Source organism: Balaenoptera borealis (assembly GCF_965194805.1).
Source record: "Balaenoptera borealis genome assembly, chromosome: 4".
Lineage (NCBI taxonomy): Eukaryota > Metazoa > Chordata > Mammalia > Artiodactyla > Balaenopteridae > Balaenoptera > Balaenoptera borealis.
The window spans coordinates 112,516,328-112,532,139 of NC_138861.1; the positions used below are offsets into that span (position 1 = coordinate 112,516,328).

At 49.2% G+C, this 15,812-nt stretch overlaps 1 long non-coding RNA gene across 2 annotated transcripts in view; it reads right to left on the reverse strand.

Annotated features, from left to right (window-relative positions):
* The window catches only part of LOC309627521, a 197,010-nt gene that overhangs the window by 180,545 nt on the left and 653 nt on the right, over positions 1-15,812 (reverse strand). The window contains exon 1 of one of the 2 annotated variants that reach the window (XR_014243785.1): positions 12,751-14,035. The exons of the other annotated variant lie outside the window; for it this stretch is intronic. This is a non-coding gene — a long non-coding RNA (uncharacterized lncRNA). Of the gene's footprint in view, positions 1-12,750; positions 14,036-15,812 lie in introns of those variants that run through there. 2 annotated transcript variants of the gene reach the window in all.

Below are 15,812 nucleotides of genomic sequence, written 5' to 3' on the forward strand. Positions count from 1 at the left end.
GGTGAACCACTCAAGGCTCAAGACTGGCTGCCTAAGGGAAGTCAGGCATGTTCCTAAGTGTTGCAGAGTACAGCAGGAAATCTCGTGAGGCAGAAACAAGATGCTATGGAAGAGCTGCAACGTGGTTTCTATTTTCTGCCATTGGATAAGGAGTCAATGGCTTCAAAATCTGCAACTACTTAACAGGGAAGATCTTCATATAAGAATTCATTGAGAAAAGGACTGAGCTTTCAGTTCTGTTGACTCTTAACAACCAATGATCCATAAGTGTCCTTGAAGAAAGAATCTTGACCCCCTGAATGGATGGCTGGGCTTCCTCTTCCAGAGGTTAATGTAGCAGATATGACCTTCCTAGATGTTCAGTTTCAAGTATGAAACTACAAGGAGTTGATTTTGTCATCTGTGGGGGGGTCTTATTCCAAAAGGACCTTAGGACTTTATGTCTCCTACACAGAAGCACCTCCAGAACCAGTTCATTGTTTGACAGTTCTTCAAAGTGCTAAGCACAGAATTACCATTTGACCTAGTCATTCCTGTTAAACACTTAAAAGAACTGAAAACATGGATTTCAGCAGTTACCTGTACACCAGTGTTGACTGCAACATTCACAAGAGCCAAGACGTGGAAACTCCATTATCCATCAACCAGTGAAGAGAAATAAAACTTGGTATATCCAGGCAATGGATTGTTATTCAGACCCAAGAAAGGATTGAATTTCTGACATATTGTACAACGTGGATGAAATTTGAAGTTATTTAGAATAAATAAGCCAGACAAAAGGACAAATGCTTTGCGATCAAATGACATGAAATAGAGAATAAGCAAGTTAATTAATAGATCAGAGGTTGCCAAGGGCTGGAGACGGGGGGAATGGGAGTCATTGCTTAATAGTTGCAGAGTTTTTGTAGAGTGCTGAACAAGTTTTCAAATTACCCTAACAATATTGTACAACCATCACTAATGATTGCCACCGACTGCATACTGATTGTAATGATTGTATACTGTACGCTTAAGATAGTTCAAGTGGCAAATTTAATGTTGTAGGTATTTTATCACCAAAGATGTTTTGGGGGAGAAAACAGCTCACCTACTTCAGGATGAGATAGCTAAAAGCTCAGCTGTTATAGACAATGTTTCTATGCCCCCTAAAGTTCATATATTGAACTCCTAACCCTCAGTGTGATGCCCCCCTGAAGTTCATATGTTGAACTCCTAACCCTCAATGTGATAGTATTTGGAGATGGGGGGCTCTGAGAGTATTAGGCTTAGATGGGGTCATGAAGGTAGAGCCCCATGATGGGGCCAGTGCCCTTTTACTGCGAGGAAGAGAGCAGAGTGAAGAATCAAAGAATCAAAAGGAAACTCCAAGTGTCCTTAACAGATGAATAGAAATGAAGGGTGAAGGAAACTCCAAGTGTCCTTAACAGATGAATAGAAACGAAGGGTGATACATATATGCCAGCTCTCTTTCAGCCATTAGAAAGGAGTAACGTTGACACATGTAACAAATATGGATAAACCTCAAAGATTCTAAGTGAAGCAGACACAAGGACACGATGTGGCCTTATTCCACTTGTACCAGAGAGCCCTGAGGAGTTTCCCCAGCTGTGTGGCTCTTTCGTATGCCTTGAAGCCACACATCTCACCATGAGGACATAAACCCAGGAGCCCATGAGGAGGCAACCAGGACCCAGACACCTAGAAAGTGCCATCTGGTGACAATTCAGAAGGCATCTCCGTGTAAAACCGAGGGTAGCCATCAGCTAGAGCCATTGAACTGTAACGTGCTTCATCATCTGTAAGCTGCCCTCACTGGTCAACTCGCTTTGTTTACCAAAACATGCATATCCTCCCAGCATCACGCAGTCTAAAGTTAGAAGACCCCTTCACCACCCCTATAGATAGTATCTGACATAGGATTCAAGATGTTAGTGCCCAAGTTGTTTTCCAAGAACTTGGGGTCAGCTGTTGTCTAGTTCCAGCCCCAGCAGTTAAGACTGGTTAGGAACATCGACCCTCCAAATGGGCATGTGCGAGTGTCCGAAGATGGCCTTTTGACATCAAAGGGCCAAAAATTCCCTCAGATCCTACTGCCATTTTCCAAACATGCATCCCATGAAGAAGCCTGTAGCTTAGCTGCACCTGCGCAGGACAATGATTACCTCACCTTTTCCTTATTTCCAATCACCATTTCCCACGCTCCCCAGGCCACCCTGCTTCTTTGTCCCATAAGTACCCTGAGCCTCTCCCCACTGGGGAGGTGGATTAGAGATTCATCCTGTCTCCTTGCTGGGCTTCCTCATGGACAAACTCTTCCTCTGCCAAAAGTCTCTGCATCTCAGCGTTTGGCTTGCGGGGCTTCGGGCTAAGGATCCCAGTTCGGTAACACCCGTGCATCAGGCCCGAGTCCACATTTGAAGACTCTTCCCCTTATTCTCAGTAACCCAGAAGTCCTTCCCTCCACCTCCACTTAAAGGGGCAACATTTGCCGCAAAAACACCTGGACATGCGAAAGCTGAGGCAACAGGACCCTTGAGAAACACGCCCCTCACAGACAGGAGGCAGGCGTTTCTGGCACCCAGGGGTCACAGGACAGCCCCCATGGGGCCAGTGAGTCCTGTCCGACCAGGGACTTAGTGAAACCGCCCCCCAGCTCCTCAGGCAGCAGCACGGGCTCAGTCCTGCCTGAACACCTCGGGTTAGGCTGCACCAAGCTTTTGGTGGGAGAGGAAGGAGCTAAGGAAAGCCTGCTTCCCTGTCCTTAGTGAGCTCACAAGAGAGACAGCAGATGAGGCCCAGTGTGATCCTGAAGCAACAGAACCTACGGAACAACTGAGCCGGATCACATAAGAGGCGACACCCAAGCACTCAACACCCCTGGGATTCTCCAAGGAAACTTCATGCTGAGCACCAGAAACACCGCTGTTATCAGCACATCGCCCCTGCCTTCAGGGAGCTTCCAGTCTGGCAGAGACTATAGCTGAGAAGGTACAACTTTGACATCAGGTGACAAGCAGCAGCAAGTCCTGCAAGTTCACCGTCATGGCATCCGAGCACAGTGGGGCACCGACTCCAGGGAGGGAGGGTCCCACTTCCACTGGGACCCCTACAGAAGCACTCCCCTGGATCCTGGCTGCAGTCCACACTGTCTGCCAGCTTCTCTCCCCATCACGGCTCCAGGACACCACCCTCAGCACTCCTCCAGGTTTGCTCAGTACACAAACCTGGCAAAAGAAAGTAGAAATAATTCTGAAAGACTAAAACTAAGGTATATCATTAAGTACCATGCAAATGGTGACTAAGAGGCAGAGGCATTTAGTGACGTTATCAGACTTCCAGATTATGACCTTGACTCCTGTCACCAAGTTCCCTCTCCCAAGGCAGGCGTTCTCTGCCTCCTGGTGTTTGTAGCCTTTTGTGGTGGGTAGGAGAAGCCAGACCTCCCACACGCATCTGCCCCAGAAGCTCTCCCAGCACAGCGAACTGCTTCTCACACATCTCACGGGAAGAGGCCAACCCAGCCTGGACCACTAGGAATGTCCATTTTGAGGCCCCCAACATCCGCACAGGGCAAAATTCCCAGGTTTAAAAAGAGATTCTTCAGTTTAGGAAGTCCTTTGTCTTGCTCCGACCTCAGGCTCCAAGGTGCCGCTCACTCGTGAAGACATGTGTGGGAAGAACTCCACGTCCACTGGAGCGACTGCCCCCCAAACCACCTGCCATAATCATCCCCAGCACCACCACCCTAAGCAGATACCCAAAGTCCCCCATAAGTCTGGACTGCCATGCACCAGGGCATCAGACTTTACCAAAAAACTCTTGAATTTCTTGTCCCCGATCTTTTTTTCTAAGCAGTCCAGGAAGCCCATTCGGATTGTAGCCTGTCCTGGGCCCCAGGGTGCAGCCATCAGAACTTTGCAGGCGGCAGGTGTGGCCGCCCTGCTTGGCGTGTTCAGAGGCTGAGCTGTGTGCCACTGGGGTTGCTGAGTGCCCAGCAGAGGACACAGCTCGTCCTCTTTCCAGGAGTCTGAACCGTGGACATTTTGTCCTGGGATAAGGTTCCCAACCATACGCACATGAGAAAATAAAGGGCTGGAGAGGCCATTCCTAGGTCTTCTCCCCCATTTCAGCCAGCTACCATGAAGTCAGCAGCATCCTACAATGTTCACCTACATCCCCTTCCTTCTGTTTAAGGGGAAACACGGCAATTCCATTACAGCCAAGGAAACTCAGCATCCGTTTATCGAATCTTCAACTACACCCACCCGCCATGCAAACCCCAGCACGGGCTCACAGCTCCCTCCCTGTGGTGTCCTTTCCCAGCTGTTAGCGCCACCTCCAGGGCCCCTGTGCCCACCTGCCTCAAAAGTCAGGACATTCTCTGCTTCTGCAAGGCGGTCAAGGTTTTAAAATCAGATTATGTTGCCTGGCAGTTCCAGACGTGTTTTCTGGGTGGGGCCTGTGAAGCCGTAGCTTGGTTTTAGCTCAGAGTTGTCATTCCCATAGGGAGGACTTGGCCCAGGGCCTACCTGGACCCTCAGATTCCAGGGTCCAGGATCTGGAGGAAGCCACTTGCAAAGGGACTTACTGGGAGGAGCAGCTGCCCATCTTAGCCAGTTGACCCAACTCTCCCAGGATTGGGTCTCTGATCCCCCCCCCCCCCATCACACCATTGTCCAGATTCAGGCACTGCCAGGGGCAGGGACTGGGGGGCCCACCTCATCTGGAGGAGGCCCCATGATGTGGGACCACAAGAGGTAAAGCCAACCTCTGCAGCTTTACCCTCACAACGGACGATTTTTAAAAGGAGGCATTCGTTCTTATAGTTCCTTTGGATTTAACTTCATCTGAGCCCATCACAACCCCACAGCCAGCCTCCTTTCTCACTATCTCACCTACCCGTAATTTAGTGCGCGTGCAATTCGGTAGCCAACATCAAGTCATATTTGGAAAGAGGACACCAACAGACCAGCTAACAAGACATCTCATGATTCAACAGGAAAGTTGGAGCAGCATCTGCCAGTTTCCAGGCCAGCCTTGTGTCTGTCTCCGTAGCCCTCCCAGGCCACCTCCACCCAGAAGGGAGGGTTTTTCAGCAGCAGCACTAGAGCATTAACATGACAGATGGCCCGCAGAGAACTGACCAAGGCACAGAAGTGCAACTTCAGCAAAGACCAGGATGAGGCAGTCCCATCGAGGCGCCACCAGCACAAGGTGCTGTCCCCACAGAAGTCAGGTTCCTGGCCACAAAGACTTCAGACCAATTCACATAGGACCCATCTTTATTTTCTATCTTAAACTCAATGTCTTCAGTATAACCCACTGAAGAATAGATGCTGTGACCTGAATGTTAGGATTCGTGGCCCACCTAGATGGGTCATGCCTGGGGTTGTGGAGGATCGACATTTCTGACCATTAAAATTTAATAGGATTTTCCTCATTGTCTTGCAAAAAATCTCCATGCTGAATCAGACCAACTTATCTACAGCAAACAAGAGCAAAACGTTAAACCCCAGTGAGGTTTGTGCAGCGAGATTCACACTACCTGAAAGGCTGAAGGTACCTGCACATTGATTCCCTTTGCCCTCCAGTGAGGCTTTGGACACATATGAAAGGAGAGGACTCATTATGTTTAGTGAGTGGATGAGGTTTTTCTCCAGTGTGAGCCGATTTTTCCCCAAAGGATGTAGCAAGATGGGAACCGACAGGGTTATTCTCCAAGGTGGATAATCACATGTGTCCTAAAGGATAAGCATCCAAGGTGCTCCCACATTTACTGCGTTTGGAGAGTCACTCCCGTGGGACCACTAGCCCCACATTCCCTATAGTCCTGGTGCTTTCTGGGGTGCGTTTTGGGACGAGTGCTCACTTAAGGCTGTTCACATGGATGACTTTCAGGGAATTTCTCCAATGACAGTTACTCCATCTCCTATGGGATAAGGAACCACTGAATCCGAGTTACTGCATGAATTCGTAGGGTCTTTGTCCAAATAGGATTGAAACTGGAGCGGGAATCATATACCCAGACCAAGACTCCATCCCCCAGCTCAGGCATCTGTATGCTAACAAAAGATCCAGCAAGGCTCTGTTTTCTTTGAATTTCACAGCCAGGCCCCCATAGCCTATTGGTTCTTATCACCAGCCTAGCAACCCCTGCATGACAGGCAGGGTCTGAAGAAGCTTAGCACATGTAGGGTACAAACACCTGCTACTCTGAGATTGATAGTTTGCTTCAGCGGGGTCCTGAGACAACTGAGTCAGCTCCCCAGCTACTCAGGACAGGGGACAGTGAAATCCTGGGCCAGGGAGGCCAAGACTTAAGGGTGGAGCCTCTATGCTCCCGATCTGCTCATCTGTTCTGGCTCGCAGAGAGTAGGCTCTGAAAGTTAGCCAGCGATGCATCCCTGAGCAGGTTCTTCCGGATGAATTCTAAGCTCAGGGGTCTCTTTCACTAGGATCACCCTCTGGAGGGCTCTGTAGAGCTCACTATGCCACACTCCTTCCATCCCACACCATCTTAATAAGTCTGAGTTTTCCTACTGAGCGCGGCCCCAGCAAGAGGGGGCCAACCAAAGGCATCACGGACACTCATTCAGTACACGACAGCCAGCTGGGCTCCCTTCTGGGTCACAAGCTCTGGTGCTGTGTCCTCCTGTCACTACCTGCTTTCAAGCCTCTTTAGACCCCGACCAGGAAAATCTGCTCAAATCCTGAGCTCTGCTCAGACTGAGGTTGCAGACAAGTGTGCCTCAAGTGAGTCAGATTAAACTCCTTTTCTGTTTTAAACCCAGATGGAGCCTAGCACCTCAGGACACTAGTCGAGGCCACATTTGATACTCCAGCTGTTCTGAGTCCACACATCCATGCAGGTTAAAGCCAGTCACAGCCATAAGAGCTGCTAAACTCCAGCCAACACGGGCACAGAGTCGTCCTCCGGCATACGCAGCCCCCGGCTATGCCAACAGCCACACCAGGAAGCTCATTCTTACAGGCTGGCCTCCAGCTTCAACTGGATCATTAAAACAAGGCACTTGTTGAGAAGTTAATGCCATACCAGCCCAGAGTCTGAGTCAAGTTCTCCCCACAGAGCTTTACCATTACAAAAGGGGCTCATCTCTGTGTCATTAGTTCCTTCAGGGCACTGCCTTCTAGAAACCTCAAGGGCAAGGAAATGAAGGTTGGATTTGGGCACCAAAGCTCCACCCCACATACAGGAAGCCCGGATTGGGTGAGTTTACAGGAGGAGAAGTGTACTGCAGGACTCAGTGCAGTCACGGATCCAGCACCAAGAAAGCTAGAGCCAGAAGCCAGGGCCTGGAAGACCGTGACAGGCACTCAGGCAGGAATCTGGTGAGGTTTCCCTGCCAAAAAGCTTCAAAAGGTTTGCCTCAATTTGCATACTGTAACTCCTAAAGTGATGCTGTGTTCCAAAGCCATTTCCCCTAAGAGGTCTTCACAGGTCATATGAGGTAGGGAGCTGCCCTCCCTCATCTGAATTCAGACTCTTCCATTGGTTACAGACTACCTTCCTGTTATCTCCCCATGAGTAATCCAATCTCATTTGCAGGATAAAACCCTTGCCAGTGCAGTTTGTCTCCAACAGCAGACCGTAGCAGTCCTTACACAGCCTAGCAGAATCAGCCATTTAGCTGATTTATCTTGGGCACGCAGCACGGTGTCTGGAACACAGTAAAAACTTAATAGATGCATAGTCAGTGTTGATTTTGCCACATGCCTGGAGAATAATTCTACAGTTTACAATGCACCGTTATCTACTATCTGCTCGAAGTCTCAAAATACTCTTCTACCACTTATAGAAGTTGAATAGACAGTTGGCAAGGCAAGGCAGGCAAGAAGCTAGAAATATCCTGTGTCACAGTACAGCCGTGAGGCCGAGACTCGTTTGTACGCTCCTTCCAATAAAGGATCATCTGAAACAGTCTAGCTTCCTGTCCACAGGGCCAGATTCAAGCTTGGGTACCTTGATTCCTTTGAGCTAACCAGGAATTGAACATAAACAAAACCAAACCTACCTAAACTGAGTTGTGTGCACAGCTGCTGATTATCAAGAATTGCTATCTCATTTAAATGTCTTACTTGCTGTCATGTTAGTGATCTAATTTGCCATGGGAATGAAAGTATTTTTACAGCCAAGATACCCACTCTCCCTTAGTCTGGAGCTCACTTATCGACACTGAAAGCCTTATGTGCTATCCCAGCACTATTAACTCAGCCAATTCCCTTTACACTGAGAATAACTTAGCTCATCATCATTAACGAGTCAGCCATAGAAGGAATTGGTTGATTTGCTACCTAATCAGATGTAGCTTTATGGGAAATAATTTTGGGACTCTATATCCTCTAAGGTTAAAGACAGTTCTTTCTGTCCAGGTTGAGATGTTAGACAGCTGTGCCTTCTAAATTTAGATGTTTGTATCAAGTGGGGACAATGCAAGACAGAAGGTACACATTTTTTCTCAGAACCATGTCCCAGGGCCCACCTCAGGGCACTCAGGAGAACTGGTTCTTCTAGCTGCTGGTAGTTATCATGACACAGCCAAAGACCACTGCCCAGCAATGCTCATACCCTGAAAAGTCTTCATCTATTAGTGTTATGACCATGAACCCACACGTACATCTCCCCCACTTCCATAGCTGGGACTCTTCCATGGACCTGAGGAACTAAATCTTTCAACAGTCATGGGAGATTTAGCTGCATGACGTCATCTACTCCAGGAAAATTACGGTCCAATCGCAACTCTAAGAATGTCACTATATGTTTAACACACAGTGTGTTTTAGAAGTTAGTTTTAAGCGCTACCAAAAGATACCAGACTACCCCCAAGCTGTTCTACTCCTCACATGGCAGGGCCCCTGGAAGCCCAAGCTTACAACTGCAAAGCATGTTGTCAGATCATCTGCTTGGTGGCCTAGCTTTTAAGTGACTAGATCACCTACCACCCAATTGCCCAAGCCAGAAATCGGCCATCACTGGGCTCCTTTCCTCACCCTGAAACCCCATTGCCTTCACGTCTTTATCTACTCCCTGTCCCCATACACACCCCACACACTGTAAGTTTCAATTAAGGTCACTTCTCTCAGAAGATATTCCAACACCTTAGGAAAGTGAGGAACCTCATGCCCCATGTCTCTGTAGCACCTCCAGCTACAGAGATGACACCCAAGATGCTATTCTTCCAAGTTATGTACTTCTAACAACTGTATCTGAGCAAGGGTATGCTTCTTCCCCATGAGGAGCTCAAGTTTTACAAAGGGATAGAAAGTATTCCAGGGCCTAGTGCACACTAGGTTTTCTATTCGTGTCTAACTTTTCAACGCCCATCATTAATGCAATAGATATTTCGACTAACAAACATGATCCCATGAGTTGACACAGGCCAAAATTTTTTGGAAACATCCTTTAAGTATGTCTTCTTAATTCTACCCACGATCAAGGGTGATACTCAATATTTTGACACTAGATAGTGGAGTGGTTGGGGGGTGGGGAACCCAAGGGAGGGTTGAAATAAACTTCCTGTGAACCAATCCTGAACTATCATGACAAAGTAAACTGACATCCATCCAATGGCTGACTCCACACTTACTCTGCCTGGGATTAAGCACCTACAATTGCCAAGTTTTAGATGTTCACAGTGGTGTTCCTGGGAACAGTTCTCTTGATTCTACCACTCCTGGAATTAAACGACCTCTTCCCGTTGGTTTCTAGGGGTGCAGTAATTGAGAATCTCTTCAACACCCACAGCACACCAGGCAGACAGCGGGTGCATCGCTGACTTGCAGAAGTCATGCTGCCTGACCTACGTAGGCTCGACCCTGCAGGAGCAAGCCTCCCACGGACCCACGGTCATCCTCCTCCACGTGTCTAAAGCCTCCAACTGTGGCCAACACTGCAGTATCCTCCAGTCTTGGGAATTTCAAGGCGACACAGATGCGCCAGCCTCCTGAGAAACGACAACTACAGCCCAAAGATTCACAGGGCTTCCATGGTATGGACATGCCAGAGGAGACTGCAAGCCTCTTGAAATTAAAACCAGATGCCAACCACTCCCAGACATGAATTAGAGGTGCTGCCTAATGCACTAACTTTGGAGATAAATAAGCTGAGACTCTGACACCAGCCTCAGCCTCTGCAATCTCCCTTTGGATCTGCCAACTTAAACTTTAAAGTTCATGTTGTCTGCATACAGAGGCCCTTACTATCCAGTCCCAACAATGCCATCAGTAGAGACTGGAGCCCACCCAACCAGGGACAAGGAGCGTGGGCCTTCTCCAAGCCCAGACTCAAGCTGGGGGCATCGAGGCAGAGCTGTCTTGGGCCGCAGACACCACCCTCCCTCTGCCCTTGGACACGGAAGTACTTCATGGCCACGCCAGCCAGGCTGAGGAGTTCGGCCTCCTCACATCTTAGAGAGGCGGACTAGAGGAACGACCAATATATGTGAAGCGGGTTTGGAGATGGCCAGCAGTGATGCCCCAAGGAGTCAGAGGCACTGGCCTGGAGTAGGTGTTGGCAGAAGCCGGGATGAATTTCTAGAATGCTTCGGCAGTCCAAGATCCTCAGTTATTTGGGGCAGGGGTTGGAGCCACTTCTGCAGAACTGGGACTTGAAGACACCCTGCACTCAGTTATGGAGACTCAGAATTTTTCCACGCCTGCAGTGGCCAGGGAGAATGACCCAAGTGCTGACCAGACTAGAGTGCAAGGACACACCTGGGAAGCTTTCTGCAGAAAGCAAAGCCCCCTTGACCCAAGGCTCCATGTCATCACCGAGGGCACCAGCATGACTCTCAGACCAGACACTCCACAGTAACACAGGACGCCAAGAGATCCTGCAGCCAAGTGCCTGCTTCCTGGGTGCCACCCGGACAGAACAGTGCCCAGAGCCCAGCGTCACAACTGACCACACAGCCAGCCAGAGACTGTTGGGTCATCTTCTGGCATCAGGACTGAGAGGCAAAAGCACTTTGATTCTGAATATTTGCCCAAAAAGGGCAAACCTTTTCAAATGAAGGGTAATTGACGTCATCCTTGAACTTGCCTGAAAGAGCTACTGGATTCTACCATTTCCTGGAACACGATCGAGTAAGTTGCCTATTCAAGAACACAACTAAGGCTGACAAGTGTTGGTCTGTCCAGTTCAGCCCTTTCTCATGTGCTTAAGACAACAGCTTGGGCTCTAGAGAAGGCAGACCCAAGTTTGAATCCTGGTTGTGCCCCTTGCTTTTGAACTTGGGCCAAGTCATAACCTGACCCAAGAGCATGCAAAAAAACCAGTACCTGACTCACAGAAAGTGAGTGCAAGGGCAGAAGTCTGTTGTTCCAGAAGGGGAACCAGGGAGGCTGGGGTGAGGACTGGACTCCGTCACCTGTCCTCAGGGCACTTCACCCACCATGCTGAGTCTCAGGCAGCAGCAGAAAGGCAAGTGGGGCTGTGTTAGTTGTATGACTCATGGGAGTTCTTTGTGCAAAAAGCAAAGGGGAGCTGGGGAATGGAGTGACTGCTGACCTGTGGGGAGGAGTGGGTGAAGTACTTAGGCCCAAGTCTCTGAAACCAGGTGTGCGGGGCTCCTCTCCCGGATCTTAGAAGGATCAGATAATGGAGGTTGTTGTCTATGAGGTGATGGCTTAAAGAAATGAGGATAGGTCAGTAACTTGAGTAAAGAGGATATATCCCCTGAGCTATGTTTATTAATTCTAGGCCGAAGCTATGCAGTGCTACTAAGTTCTTAGAAGTACATCCACTGGACATAACCTCAAAGGGGAAAGTCTTTTATATGCAAGGTTCCATGGCTCGCAAGGAATTGCAAACTCTTACAGAACTAGCTAGAGGTGTTAGATACTCACCTGTTTGCAAAGCCCAGAGCCCTGCCAGCCTGTGAAATACTGTTTCTTGTTTTCAACTGAGCAGCCCAAGGAGGGACCCAGTAACAAGCTCACACACAGGGTTGGAGGTAAGAATTCACTTCTTGTTCTTGCCTTGGAAGAACTTACAGAGGTTAACACTCATAAGTTTCTATATGGCGGGTCAGGGTTTTGCGTTATTAATCCTCTGACAAAGGTGTGGAGGACAAAAGCAGAGCTTTTGCTGTCATGGCCCTCAATAGTTCTCCCTTCTAGGAGGGCAGCCCCATGCCCCGCCCCAGGTTTCCAGGACACAAGGTGGGTACCATGTAGCTAAGTTTGCCCCGTGCAACTTCACCACCCCAGTTCATAGCTAATTGGACTATGGTTGTGAAACTGAAGACTAGAGCCATTAAACTGTAACTTGCTTGAATAAGTTGTAACTTGCCTTTACTCATCAAGCTTGCTGTAATTGTTCTTGCAAATTGCATCCCCTCCAAGCTTCACCTGAGCCTAGACTTATCAAGAGATTCCTTTAACCCCCGCATATAGATAACACCTGACACATGGGTCAGTAATAGTGAAGAGTTGCCTAAGTGTTTTTCACGAACTTGGAGCTAGTTCTGGCCCAGCTCAAACCAGTCAAGACCACTGACCATTCAACTGGGCCTGCGTGAGTGTCTGATGGATGACCTTTTGCCGTCACAGGGCCAAAACCACCCTCAGGTCGTGTTAACGTTGCCATTTTCTGAACACAAGCCCCATGAACCATGCAACGCAGATACAATGTGCAGAGCAGCGATTACCTCTTTTCCTGCCTCCAATCACCTTCCCCTGCGTCTCCATCCACCCTATACTCCTCACCCATAAGTATGCCAAGCCCCTCACCTTCAGGCAGCCAGATTTGAGGTTCGTTCTCCCGTCTTCTCTCACTTGGGGGCCTCCTGAATAAGCCTTTTCTCAGCTACAGACCTCAGCCTCTCAGCATTTGGCTTGCTGTACTCATCAGGCAAATGAAACTGGTTCAGCAACAGAGGGACCCTTGATCCAACCTGGGCTCAATTATCGGGGAATTTGGAAGCGAGGGTCTGCTCGTGAAGCCGATTGAAGGTGATGGCAGTAAGACTGGCTTAAGGTAGGAGAGACAGAGGTGATCGCTCCCAGGGACACTTTCTAGAGATGCTTCTTGAGTGTGGCTTACCTGAGCTTGTTTACACGTTACAGAGGAGGACCCAGGAAAAAGTAAGATTCCTAGAGGAGCAGGGCTAGTAATGGGGAGGTTACCCTAGTGCACAGCACATCCCGACGTCCCCCTCCAAGAGGCGGGCCAGTCCAGCCCTGAGCTCCTGGAGGGAGCAGCGCTCACCCTGGCTCCCTGTTTCTCATTCCAGCACTTGGCACGGAGCCCTCTTGCAGGGGCCCAGCGCACTCGAACAGGAAGGAGATCCCTTTCCTCAGAGCCTGACGTGAGAACACGAGCGTTGAAACTGAGCAAGCAGAAGTTCAGCACACCTGCCCAGGTGCTCCTTTGTTTCTCCCCAAAGCTCTGTACAGACTCCCTGTATAGACTCCCAATTTATGGAGGAGGCAGCACGGGCTGAGGCAGATTCCCGGAGGGCCGCACATCCTGAGCCCTCGTTTTCACTACAAAGCAGTTGGCAGAACCAAAGGGGGCAAAGGTAAAAGCCTCTTCATACACACATCTAGAGCCAGACTAAGGGTTTCCTCCGAGTTACCCAGTTCAGGTAACTGCAACCTGTTTCCCCGAAGCCAGCCTAGGAGTTTTCCTGGAGAAAGACTTAAGGAGTTGCCCCAAAGTGCATGTTTTTAAGAGACACAGTTGACGTGCTCTGGAATTCAGTGCAAAGTCAGGTGATGAGCTTGGGGCTCATTCTCTGCAGGATGAGAATCAGCAGCTTCCTTTAGCTTGTCTGGTAGGCCCTTCACTAAGTATTGGAAAATCATGGTCCCTGTTCTCATGGTGTTTACAGCAGGGGCAGGGGTAAGCAAGCTGGATTAATCCAGCAGGCACAGCAAGAAATGTTAAATGCTGCTTACATACAGTTTATGAATTCAGTTGAATGGACTCTGGCCGTAAACTGGGGTGTCAGGGAAGGCCCGGAAACGGGTGCGGTAGCCCCAAGGCAGGCGCTGTGCCAGTGGCAGAGCTGAAAGACTCGGTGAAAGAGCAGCTCGAGAGCCAGGCTAGGTCTGGGTGCCCCAGGGCCTTGTAGGCCTGCAGAGGATGTTGCTCTCTATTGTGAGATAGAAGGCCGGGGTGGGAGGTAACGCAATTGAATGCCTGAATCTCTGGAATCTAAAGAGATCAGATTTGGTGAAGGATTGAATGAGGGTGAGAATGGGTGGGTGAGGTTTCTGACCAGCGCAGCTAGAGAGATGGGGTCACTGGTCACTGCAGGAAGGGACCCCCCAAAGGAGTCTGGTCTCATTCGCTTTGGTTTGGTCCTAGGCGGCTTCTCTGGGACATGCCCGAGGTGCCAGAAGGCAGTTTCAGAAGTGAGGGTCTCAAAAGTGGCTGGACTGACACAGCAGTGAGTCACTGGAATACAGTCGCTTCAGGGTCCCCACTGGAGGCCAAGGGCACATTGTTAGGTGGTTGTATTAAAGGCGTGGGTGAGGAGTAGGAGAAACCGAGGAGAGCTGGAAACACAGCTAGCCACAGCTCAAGTATCACTGAGCCCTTACAGCTGAAACCACCAGACGAGGATCACCCCAGAGAAGAGCACCCCGCATCCCTCTTCCTTCCAACTGCCGCAACTCCCTGCCAAGTCACACTGTCTGCGACTTATGTTTTATAAAGGCCAGCATCCCCACCACACCCAAACTTTTCTCAAGCCCCCAGACCAACCTAATTTACTTGTAAGCTAAAAGAGCCATAGAGCCTAGCATCCTGCCAGGGGTTTGGAACTTAATTCTAAGTAAGTTTGCTTTATAGTCTCATTTTCACCTAGTCCAATGAGGCTTTACCCACACGCAGAAGGGCTAGAGGCTGAGGCCTGTTTTACTTTCAAGTCAGTCCTTGCATTACATAGATGCCCTAGGGATGAACTTAAGTTATCACACCTGCTCTTAACCCAGTCCCAATAAGGGTAATAATTAAATCCTGGTTTCTCAGAATAATTAATTACAGCTCCCACCCGTAGAATACTTGTTTTTCATTTCTGCTTTAGAAATCTCACCCTTATGTACAAAGACACAACATTTCTAGGGTCCTTCAATTCACAAAACTACCTTCCCATCTACCCTGTGCCAGGGACACACTCCCAACAAGAATAGGGAATGGAGTATCAGGAATGCACTTGCAAGGGCTGGAAGGTTGCAGTTCAAAATAAGGTGGTCAGGGTAGGGGACTGTCACTGAAAAAAGTGACGCGAGCAGAGCATTTAAGTACTTTTCAGAGTAATTCCAGGTAGCGAACAGAGGTGAGGGGGGACCCCACAGGTGCAAGAGCAAGCCTGGGGCATTCCTGGGGTACCAAGGAAGCTGGCGTGCTGCAGGAAGCAAGCAAGGGGGAGCAGAGCTGAAGGCAAAGGAGAGTAAGATGGAATCTCATGGAACCCATCACACAGGGCCCAGGAGGCCATGTTAATCCCTTTGGCTTTAATTTTGAGATTCCAAGTGCCTACAAGTTTTAAGCTGAGGAACAGATTTGATCTTCAATTTTGAAACCAACAGGCTGCAGTCGGGAGAGCAGACTAAGGTGAAGGTCGGGGAGCAAAAGCCAAGAGACCAGATAGGAAACACCTGCGTTAACCCAGGTACGATTTCAGGGCTCTGCAGGCCTATTAAGTGGAGGACGCAAAAAATGAACCTGGATGCAGTTTAAAAACAGAGCGAACAGGATTTTCCAGTGGATTAGAGAAAGTCAAGGATCACCCCGAGGTTTTCTAGTTTGGGCTTCAGGTCCTTTAACATATTCTCACATTCTC